The 12181-nt window shown below is 36.6% G+C and overlaps 1 long non-coding RNA gene across 3 annotated transcripts in view; it reads right to left on the bottom strand.

Annotated features, from left to right (window-relative positions):
* Nucleotides 1-1156: 1156 nt before the first annotated feature.
* LOC134137414 (uncharacterized) overlaps nucleotides 1157-12181 on the bottom strand; it is a 42161-nt gene continuing 31136 nt past the window's right edge. For 2 of the 3 annotated variants that reach the window (XR_009957687.1, XR_009957688.1), the window contains 4 exons: nucleotides 10006-10071; nucleotides 9241-9298; nucleotides 3878-4032; nucleotides 2767-3020 (listed from right to left, as the gene is read on the bottom strand). This is a non-coding gene — a long non-coding RNA (uncharacterized LOC134137414). Of the gene's footprint in view, nucleotides 1433-2766; nucleotides 3021-3877; nucleotides 4033-9240; nucleotides 9299-10005; nucleotides 10072-12181 lie in introns of those variants that run through there. The other variant, XR_009957689.1, reaches the window with a different exon arrangement.

The raw sequence follows: 12181 nt of genomic DNA, 5'->3' as shown, positions 1-12181 counted from the left end.
ATCTCTGCATGCCTGAAGGAAAACATTTTTTAAATATCATGCTTAAGATAGAAAATAAAATGAATACGCATTTCACAGTTTGTGACTCCTCCAAGCTGTGATTGATCATTGCCCCTCTGTTGTAGGTCCAACCTGCCAGAGGAACCTTCAGATAATCCTCGGTGGCATTTCCGACACCATTAACGGAAGGGACAAGGCTAAGATAACAACGCACAATTTGTTTACTGCAAGCAGATGACAGAAGGAAACGGATATCAAACGAATTAACTCGTCAGAAGAGTAAGGCACCTTAGGAAATGCAAAACAGACCTCCTGGAATGATTCACATCTAGCACGAGTTAATGTCCGTTCCTCGCTTAGGTGCGGCAGGGTTGTAACCTTGTGCTCCAGTCTGAGAAACCTTGATGGTTGCATATCCTGGGTTTTTTGTGTTGAGATGAGTCTGCACTTTTACATGACTAATTACTACCTGCAGCAGCCATACCTACCTATGTTAGTATTATGTGCAAGGGCTACATTTACATTCACATGCCTGTGTGCATACAGACACACACACACACAAATACACCCCACACATGGACACACCAGTATTTTCTAATATAAACAAAAAGTGCTATTATTTGCTTGCTGAGAAGTATTATTAAAATTGGCAGGTATGTTATATACTGTAAATACATTCTGTCTTTAAGAAGCTGCTTCTGTACCCAGTGCACACGTTTAGCAATCTTCTCGAAGGAGCAAGGATCCTCTCATTTATAACCAACAGAGAATTTCTCAGAAATTGCATTTTACCATTTGTCAGCCACAAGCTGTCAGTGAAGCCTATTTACTCTTGGTAAACTTCCACCTGTGCCTCTTTCAAAGTTAACAGATTCTATTTTTAGAAAACTAGATTTTCTTTTCTCAGCATACCAGACTCCACTACAGCCCCACTACAGTAATATGTGCATTTATAGCTATCATTAACACAGTATTTTTATTAAGAACTTCAGTTTCTTTATATCCTTCATGAGGTAGTAAAGTATAACTAAAGGAGTCGGGGCTGTAATATAGAAACATTTGCTATTATGTGTGTAGCACAAATTATACTTTGCAAACAGACAGGTGGCACATCAAGAATTCCTTTATATATTAAGGACAAAACCACTATAGCACTTTTCATTAAAAAAAAATCTTAGTAACACAAGACCTGATTATACCACTGTGTCTCAAAATAGCTAAAACATGACTTTTGTGTGCAAATAATGAGATCTAGACAATATACCATGAAAATGGTCCTGTTGAATGAAATCTGAGGATCCCCCATATGTTCTGGTCTGCAACCAGCTGTTGTGAAAAGCTCTTTGCAGTCCTTTGGGTGCAGTAACCTCCTGGAGCAACAAGGGTTGTCCTCAAACAAAAGCAATTCAAGCCGCACAGCGTTATCACTTCCCTGCCAGAGAAGAAAATGAGGAAGGGAGGAGGGAACCTTATTCATCCTCTGCGCTGCCAAGCATTTTTACACCATCCTGGATTATGCAGTATAGCAGGGATTGTGGAGCATGGGCACCTCGGGAAAGGGCGACCTTCACCGGCCCCATGCGCCGCACAGTGTGTGCTCCCACATGTGCAAGACAAACATCGCGGACACAGACTTCACATCTCTATCCAGAGCCAGTCTGCACCGCCCCTGATTAACTGACCCTCGTTATGAGGAAGAGAGGTTACATGCCTTAGTGTGAAGTCTATGTTTATCCTGGTAGGATACAAAGGAGAATCCAGTCAAAACTAAATTAATAGCTTCCTTCTTAAGGATGAAATTATTACTGTGCAACACAGATTAAACTGAATTATGGCTCTGATTTCATTTTCCAATGATCTTTTACAATGTGTAGTGTCCAGCAATATATAGTGATAATTGTAATAAAGAATACAGAAGGATATATAATGTATAATAACATATAATGACTTTAGTGCTCAAATCATATTTTGAATGTAAATCATGGCTACACAAAATAGCTTGGAACAAGGCAAAAGATTTTTTTATTATTCAAAAAAAAAAAGAAAAAGAAAAAGAAAACTGTAATGCAATGAGATGAAATTACTAAAGTAAGCGCAGAATAACTTTAGTTCAAGCAATTGTTGTATGGTCATAACCTTTCTGGGGTATCTGAATTTTCTTGTGATATCCCAATCACATTCATGACCTTAGAAGGGTTGAAATCCCTTTCTTAAACTGTATTGCTCACTTCCCTTTAAGTGAATTCCCCACATGTGTACAAACACACAGACACACACAGACACGCACATGCGCTCCTAACCTTTCTCATTATGCACCGAAAGGCTTTAGGAGAGAGCCAAGCCACTGCACTTCTGCAATCAAACATGATGCTGTTTCGTGGAAGTATCTTTCAAATTCTTGCACAGCAGATGTGCTACCCCAAATCAAGATGAGCTCCTTGCAGCCTGCCAGCTCTCTGCTCAAATTAAGAGCCAGAATCATACACAATCCTCTTCCTTTATTCTGTTGGCCTAAATCAGCTCTATGACATCAACTACATCCATGGAAATGCTCCAAAGAGAAATGCTGGATTTAGCTGACAGATGCATAAAATCTCATGTTGTTACAGAATTCCCCCATGTCTACTCAGCACCAGCTGCAAAGAATGCAAATCTACAGCTGGGTCTGGTGTTCATTTGTACTCCAAATTTCCTCCTTCACAGCTGCTGTTTTCCACTTTCACATACTTAGAGCCAAATTTTCAGATGTAGGAGGCAGACCATATATTGATGCAAATATACATGTTCCTTTATTTGCCTCAGAAAATATCCAAGTAAAATAATACCATATTTGTGAGGGCATATTTGAGTATATTCAGCCTCCAGGATTGAAAACAATCTTGTTCATCTTTCAAGTGTAATCGCTTTTCAACTACCTCTCTGGAACCAGTGTTGTCTTCTGAATATTTGTTCAGATTTAAAACAATAGGAATCTCATCCCTGCTTAGGCCTCCTGGGCATTGTGGAAATAAAAATCAGAGCTGTAGTAAGACGAAACAAAAGACATGTAATCATGAGGAATGGTAGAGCAGTGTTGCTTCAATTATCTGTGCGGACTTTTGCTGGCCATCCTATACGCCCTTCAGGAAAGGAAGATCCAGCTTTCCGTTACGATTACTGATACCTTTGCTCTCCCTTATGTAGATATGATCAACCTGCACAGCTTTGTAATACAGTCAGTGAGTGCCATTAAAATAATACTCTACAAGAGCTATATTCATGTGAAGTTTCCCTTATTTTATAACTAAACAGAGGGAAAATCTCAAACAGCAGGTACAGATAAGTACAATAGCCTACATTTGTTTACTTGGCTTTCTTTGAATGACTTTAGATTTCTAAGACTCACTGCCAGTGGCCTCCAGTTTGGATTTCATTTTCTTAGACAAAGAAAATACGCATTCCTTTCCCCTACTTATGTAATGTTCTTCAATTCACAGAGTGCTCAGTTGTATGGATAGTAATGGCGAGCCTTTCAAAGATTTGTTTGCTTACACCTCTGATTTTCCACCAAATCACTGATTTATACTTTAAAAATCTTTATTCACCCTATGGCTAAGACCTGACTGATTTTACAAAGGGATGAGTCTTATGCCATGTGATGGGGAAGTATTCAAAACACAGGCTCAAATTTGAATAAAAAGTTAAAAACGGATAATCACATATAATTACCTGGTTTTTTAAGACAAGTGCAGCATGTACTTTGCCAGTACAGCATGACTTATATCAGACAGATATTAGCCTCACAGAATTTTTATCTTTTCCCAAACTGTTTTGCCTTCAGTTAGATAGTAAACCCATACTGTGAATGGCAGTATGGCACAGATTTTTCATCCTATACCTGCAAATGGTAGAGACAGCCTCACAAGTACCGTGTACTTCTCCAAGCCTTGCCTTGGCTTACATGCAGCTTGTTCCAGCTCTTGCAACAGCGTTGCTGCCCGATACTCCCAGTTTTGGCCTTTGTGCGAGCAGAGCCAAGTCAGATATCTGCATCTGCAATATAAATACTCTTGTAGACATTCACATTGCCGTAAGATTACTCCAGGGAATCAGACAAACAAAATCTGACCACATTATACTGAAAAACTGACTCCTCTTAATGTGGTATAAGCCAAGGTCAGAGTCTTATTTTTGTCATGAAATGTTTTAATATAATTTGATGGTAGTTATGAAAAGTAAAAGTTAAATGGAATAGAGAATCTCTAACTAATTCTCTATTACTAACTGTGGCCATAAGACAGAGCAAAGGTTATGTTAAATGTTAAATATTAAATGCATTTTTGGGTAGTCTAGAAATGTTTGTTATTATTCTTATTTACATATTCTTAATATTGAGTTTACAGCGTCAACAGTAGCATCAATTTAAGAAAGCATTGATTTAAGAGAGCAGAACAAGTGGTGTTTATGGGTTTTACAAAAAAAGTAATAGCAGAGATTGTCTATCTATCAGATAAGAAGAAAGGAGGGAGAAGAGTTTCGAACACTTTGAAGTGATATGACCCGGCACAAATAGCCTCAGTGACATTTCAGAGCAAATAGTCCAAGCATCAAGTACTTGTACTTCACGTCACGAAGAAGGAAAGTGTAACAAGTTCAGCCTGATCTGCCTAAGTAAACTAGCTAGTACCCAGATTAAGAGTATTTTATTTAATTCTGAGTCCCAGATTTTAATCCTGGGTATTCCTACAAGTATCACTATCATCACGGGTATAGGTAGTTATGTATTTGACTTCAAATGACTTTCTATTGATATCCTAATGACATGTCTTAGTACAGTAATTAGAAACGCTTTACCAATTTACTCTTTTAGGGTAGTTACTGTTTCCCTGAAAGAATGGAAGGGAGTTACTGCCCAGGTAAGAGTAAATATTTCTGAAATTTATAAGGAATATATATATAAGTTTATATCTCTGAAATTTTATATTCAGAGATATAAAAATAAAAAAAAGCTACCCAGAGATTATATTTAAAAATGCAGTTGTGTAAAAGAAATACAAAAAATGTTGGTCAAATACTAAAGAAAGAAGTGCTGAGGAAGGTGGGGAAGACAGGGAGATTTTCACGCGGTGTGAACCATCAAAAAGTCCATTACAGGACACTGAGACCAAAGCGGTGAGAAGTCGGCAGGAAACTAAGTACCAGTTGTGTCCAGAATAAAACTCTTGAGATGCAGGAGGCACCTAAAAACCTGCACGTGGGTGCGTTTGGGAGGGCTGGGGGGAGAGTGCAGTGGGCACAGTTACTCCGAGGTAAACAGGCAGGTAGGCAGTAACTGCATAAAAATAGCAGGGAAAATAGGGAGACACAATGTCACCTGTAAAAATAATTGGAAAAGAGGATGAAAAGTTTCCCATGTCGCGAAAGCTGTCAGCGAAAAGCCGCCTGCCGAAGCCTGCCCCTCACTCAATAAACACCACTTCTCTCAGAGGGGCAACGCGCGTTTGCAAACAGCGGCAGCCTTGCGGAGTAAATACGTTGCTGGAGATCATTACCTCTTTGCAACGCACCGAACCCTGCCAGGGCCTAATTCAGGAACAGGATTTAAGCGTGACAATACACTCGGGAGAATCAGGCCGCAGCGAACAACAAGCCCTGCTGAGTCAAGACCCACTGTATAAAATCAGATACCTCTGGATTAATTATACTGTATGCCTGCTTTACATTCATTATCATAGCAACTTATCTCTAAATCAAATTTTCCTGCTTGGAAAATAAATGTTTCTACTTTGTTTCATTGTTTAATAGCTGGAGCAGTCCATTATCCTGAGAAAACATTTTTTTTCCATTTACACTGACTCTTAAATATTTTATGATCATTTTCCTTTCTAGTTTTCACCGTAAATAAAACAAGAGAAAATGACAGATACAAGATCTTAAGTAGTCACCAATGTATAAATGTGTATAATAATTTAGTGTATGTATTAGATTCTCACCTATTTTCCTTTTGACTTTGTATAAATTGTACTATATGTTGCACTGCTTCCCTCAATTATTTTAATTTATTTTAGACTGCCAGCACTTAATTGGATTGCCTTTCAACCCCTATGTTAGAAGTATTTCAGAGTGGGTTTCAGGAGATACAGCTTTTAAATAATGTCAGCTCCTGGAGTCTTTGAAAAGATATTTAATTATTACTTCTGCTCTGTGAGGCTTACTGCAATGATATTTCAGCACAGTACCTCTGCCAACAACTCCTTGTTTCAGTTAGTTTAGAATCAAATACTATTTTTATCAATCTGGAAAAGGTGGTTGAATACATTTTTAATGATCAAATGTATTACATGCTACAGTTCTGCACATGTAGCCAAGCCCTCTGAATATATTACACTAAATGGGAGCAGATGTTCTGTACCGAACCCCTCCAGACTGAGTTATACGTTATGGGCAGTGTCCTCGTTGCATATGTAACGTACAGGGAGGATCATTACGCTAATCACAAATGTTGCATGTTCTATTAAATAAAACTGAAATATTGTAACTTTGTACAAAAAAGATATTCAAGTTCATTATGATCCGTAAATTCTTCTGATTGGCCACTAATTTCTTGTTCCTTTTTAACTTTAGCATATGGTAGTATGTCTGAGACAGCTATAGAGATTTAAAAAATAACATCAAAAAAGTGCAAAATAACTGTCTCTTGACGAACTCTTAAGTGCTGTGTGACAGTTCCCCTGAGTTCAGGCTAAACTACAGTTCAGCTCGTCTGAACTAGTGCAAGTTACAGCATCCCAAATTCTTATTTTACATTGTTCAAAATTTGCATAGCAATTACAAAAGCACATTCACAAATATAAATCATGATCTGGGGTAGCTTTTTTTTTTCAGTCTCAAGCTGAAAACCCTTTGAAGAGATAATGCTTCTAACCTTGTGAAATGGGGGGAAAAAAAAGTAGGCTTCTTTTATATGTTATACACTGGCTATCAAAGCCAAAAAATAATATATCTCTCTGGAAAATATTGGCTTTATCCATAAAATCTCTCTGTTCATTTTTCTGGTTTGAAATCATGAGGATGCACTTTGGGATGGAACAAAATGCTTCAGGAAGCATACCAACCTTTCTGCAACAGTTAAATTCCTGATATGTAGCACAAACAAGACATCAATTCTCAAAAGTCAGGATATGCAAAAAATAAGTTATTAGAACATATTAACTGCACTCACTACCACCATTTGTGCAACACAGACTAGGCATCACAGCATTAATACTTTTCTCCCAAAAAAGAAAAATACAAGTCTTCAGAACACATTCTTTCACCAAGCTGTCTACCCTGAATCTTGTAAGCTACAGAAATTTGGTTTGCTTCCAAGGACTAGTTACAAAAGAGGTGAGATGTAAAGCTGGCATCAGAGTTGGGCAAATACATTTTTGTGTAAAGTAAATGAACTCGGAGGAGACTGGAACTGGGGAAGGTAAGGTAAATTCAGCTGATTGATAGTTTCAGCCAGAAACAGGGAGTGGAAAGAATAATAAAAAAAAAAAAATCACAGTATTTCAGTTCTACATTTTCTTTTCTAATGAAATTGTTAATTTTGAAAACATTGAGTATTTTGTTATATATTTTAAACAAAATATTTCGACACTATCTTTTTAAAGATCAGTTTTAATTATTGATTTTTTAGTACGTTAATCAAAAAGACTGAGCCCAAAATCTTGAAAAAATACTTCAAACTAAAAAAAAAAAAAAAAAAAAAAAGATACAAAATGGATTTCCTGAAAGCATCAGAACATACAGATTTTTCCTGTTCTTTTAGTTTCTTCTCTGAACAAAAGAGATTGCTCTTAAGATGACTTTCTTATGAATTACAAGTAAGGTATAGAGCCTGTAATTTGCTGAGCTGTAGCGTGTGCTAAAATAGGATTTATTTTTTAAAACATTTTCTGAAACATGCTTGATATTTATATTCATTTGACCTAATTTTTAACCTAGGTCCCTGGGCCTGTTGTCTCCTATTGGCCAACTCCAGGCCTTGAGAGACATCTTGTTAATAGAAAATATTAGCCCTCAAAAACTTAACTGGGGGTTAAGCTGTCTGCAAGCAGTCCTAAATTTATTGTAATTTCTTACACTGTCCTTTCAAAAAAATATATAATATCAAATACAGTATCTGACATGCATTTGACATTGCTGGAGACATCTGCATTTGACATTTGGCTATTCTTGTGTTTATTGGCTATTCTTGTATTTCTTTTATCTTGGCATATTTTCTTGGCTATTCTTGTGTTCCTTTTATGCCTTCACTAAATAACCAGAAATATTTACAGGAATATTTTCTGAGACTGTTTCTTAAATGGGGCAGCTGTACATCATGAGCACACGTACTTCATAAATCATGGTGAAAGGCAGGACAATGATAGTATAACAAAGAGGAATAGAAAAGATTGAAAAATAAATTCTGCAGAGTATACAGAATATTTGGGTTTTGCAGGCTTGAATAGACAAACAGAAATATTTATATCAGAACTTAATTTTCTATCTATCACACCAAGGGACAGCTTGCTTTATGTCCCACCATGTTTGCATGCAAGCAAGCAAAGTAAATCGTAACTTGAAGGCCCCATGTGCCAGTTGCACCACTTCTCTTCCATATCATCAGGGGATGACATGATTGCATCACCACAAGCTACCATGGCTCAAGTTTTGGTTGCTGTGGTTTCTGTAGCTGACTTATATCAAAGGCTCACACAATATAATGAACAAGTTGTATTTTGCCAAGGCAAAGAAAAGCAAATGTTTTCTGTGTACTGTTGGAAAGACCGGGGAAGAGATACTATTTTTGCTGTTGACTTTCTCCATTGGAAACATGTCCACACTGTACTTCAGAGGTAGTATAATTTGCCAAACCTTTGAAATTTGACTAGAGGAAATACTCTCATAATGGTGTCATTTCTTTTAAAATATTTATTTCAGTGTGTATCTTTGGTTTTATTTATAAAAATTAATATGACCCTAGTTATCACTTTAGATAGCCTGACCAATATATTCTTTAACATTCCCTTCATCCCATACACAGTAATCAACACACAAATATCAACCCATACTTCATTTTTTGTCTTTGATCCTTTCTTTCAAATTCTGAAAAGTAAAGGAGAAGGTATGTTTTCCAGCATGTCCTGAAGGCCAGAACAGTCCAGGATTATGGTCATTTGAATATAAGCAAAAGCAGCATTCAACACAGAAAGAAAATAAAGGAATACTTACAGAAAATCGAATCCTTCCTTAGATTTGAGGATCTCTGACATTTCTATTTCTCATCCGGCTACAAAATATGGAACACGTAGAGGAGATATTATAACATTACTTACTTGCACTATTTATATATACCTTATTGTTGTTTGTTTAACCTTAATTTGATATAAAAAGTACTTTTCAGATAACATTCATACAAGTAAAATCCCATTGACCTGTAGGTTTTGCTTGATTAAAAGTAAAGTAACAAATCTTTGTCCTTTTACCCTGAACTGATTCTTTTTTCCTAAATACCTTCAGTACCTATGAGACAAACAATGATCTTATAAACAGAAAAAAGACGTTGAGAAGAATGTAAACTAGAATATTGGACTTGTTAGACTGGAACTTAGACCCAGTGTATTTCGTCTGTTCTCTCACAGGTACCTCACCAAGATGTCTCAGGAATCACTCTTGGTGCCTATAAAAATTCTCCAAAACGCATCTGACTGGGATTTATTTAATGGAGTGCTTGAGACTGAGACATGTGAATGGCTCCAACCAGATACACAGGAGGCAGGTTGAACAAGAAGAATCTCATCAGCATGTTTTCCTCCCTCTTTATGTTGACTTTCTTTATAAAATCTCATAGTTGGAAGCTGCTTAGGATTTACAGAAAATGTGTAAACACTACATGGCATCTATACCAATTCCCTTGACATTTTTCAAAGGGATAGCAGCTTAGCTTTACGCAGCACTAGAAATGGTCTTAGCTTTTGCAAACCCTATGTAGAGTACCTGTGTTATGCAAGAGTCCCAAAAGACTGCTTCCTCTTCTTTCATCCTCTGATCGTCATCTAAAATCTGACAAACGGGAAAAACAGAACAACGTAATTTCTGTATAACATTCTTAATTATGAAATACTAACATTTCAGCATGCAATGTTTTAGCAGCAGTTTGGAAACCCGTTTATGAAACTGGGTACCACACATTTACATACAATTGAATCTGTACAAAAGAAACCAATCTGTGCATAGAATAAACTTTGGCACATAGCACCTTGGGGTGTCAGGGGGAAGAGCTCAAAGGCCATCACATCCTCTGTCTTGCCTAGACTTTCCTGCTCAGAGTCAGAGCTGCCCTGTAAGGGAATGGCAACAGCCAGAAGCTCTTATCACCACACAGGAGATGACCTGAACAGGAAGGCAGAAAGGGTCTTTAATGGCACACACCCTTTTCCTCTCCTGGCCTCAAAAAAGTCCTGCTCATTCCTGAAGGGAGAGAAATGCCATTAGTAGAGGACAGACAGCACATGGGATCCCGGAAGCAGCAGCTGCAACAGATGCTGGCACACAGATAAAAAGGAGTGTTTTGCAATGGATGAGACTTTAACATGCCTAACTAAAACACATGAAATTATAGTGAGAAGGGAAATGTTACGTTTTGTTTGAGTAGCATGAGAGTAGGTATGACTTGATGATGAAAGAAGTATTCTACAACCAAACTAAAGCTGGCTGAACAGTCAACTAAAAACCTTGGAGGAATGCATCAAAAAGATGTGCATTAATCTTGTCAAAGATTTAAGCTGATGCTGCAAATAAAAACAAGGAAATAACAAAGAGCAAAAATATTTTTATCAAATTTTCTAAGCAAGCACAGTTTTTTTTTTTTCATGAAGAAAGCAACTGGAATAAACCAGTGCAAGTATAAAAATTTTGACCGTGAATTGGGTTTGGTGTGAGGGTACAGATTTAAATGTGTTCTTCAAAAATATCTACTGTAAAGCATATTTTTAAATGGGGGAATAAGGAAGAAGTAGGAGAAAAAATGCATTAAAAGGACACAGCATAGCGTATAATGCAATAGCCACTACGTTCTCTAATAAAAGACTGCATTTGTGCCATTCTGTAATATAAATCCAGAGAAATATCCCAAGTAGACAGATTTTCAGTGGAGTTTTGTGAATCAAGTGCTTACTAGTTAACACTATTGCAAAGAATACTTTGGACACTGCACAACCATTTACCCAAAACAACAACCACTTTTAGTTTATCAGTAAAGAGGTGTCTGTAGCCAAATAAAAATGCAGGGCATATGCAGAACAATTTCACAAAATTGGTAAGTAGACTGAGTCAATTTATAATGAGTTAATTTGAAGTATCATTATAGTTTAAAATATCCATGAGACATATAGATGCTATAGATGTAAGTTCTATAATTTTTGCTGTATACTCTGTGCTCTAACTGGCAGGAACCATTCGGACATAACACTCACATTTTAATTAGTAACAAAATAAGAAGGAGATATAAAACACACAATGACAAAAAAGAATGGCAAATCCTGGCACAATGGTTCAAATAAGAAAAAGTGGAAAACAAAATACATTAGTCAGAGCAGTCACAACACTTAATTTTGAAATATTTGAGGGAGGTAGGACAAAACTGAATATTAGCACAAATGTTTTTTTCTGGTCATCCAACTCAAATCTTTTCATAGATGAAAGGATGAAAAATATTTAAACTGAGTTGAGTCAAAAAATATGTTCTTAGTCTGCAAAAAAGACTGATTTAAGCTTTTTGTAACACAATGTTATATGTATACAAATACAGACTGCGACTGGCAACGGCTGGAAGTCTGTATGTTAACTTATAAATTGCATAACTAGGGTTAACTTGGAACATATCTAGTTAACTTGGAACTGTAGTTAACTATTTCAGAATGACTTTTATGAAAAGTTACTTATATTATTTGTCATGGATGTGCATATTTTCTGCCACCCTTTGTTACTCAGTGCTTTACATATTTCATAGGAATATAAGATTGGAAGGCCCCCTCTTTAGTCCCTTAATACATTCCCTGCTGACACAGAGAAGTGAGTGAATAGTTTGCTATCATTCAGTCATTATTAGATACATTAGACAGTTTCCTTTTTCTCTTTTTAATAATATTGTCCAGGAAACCTCTGTAAGTCT

This window comes from Rhea pennata, chromosome 2, assembly GCF_028389875.1.
Source record: "Rhea pennata isolate bPtePen1 chromosome 2, bPtePen1.pri, whole genome shotgun sequence".
Taxonomy (NCBI): Eukaryota; Metazoa; Chordata; class Aves; order Rheiformes; family Rheidae; genus Rhea; species Rhea pennata.
The sequence above is the reverse complement of the archived record's forward strand: the minus strand, read 5'-3'. Positions and strand labels throughout refer to the sequence as shown.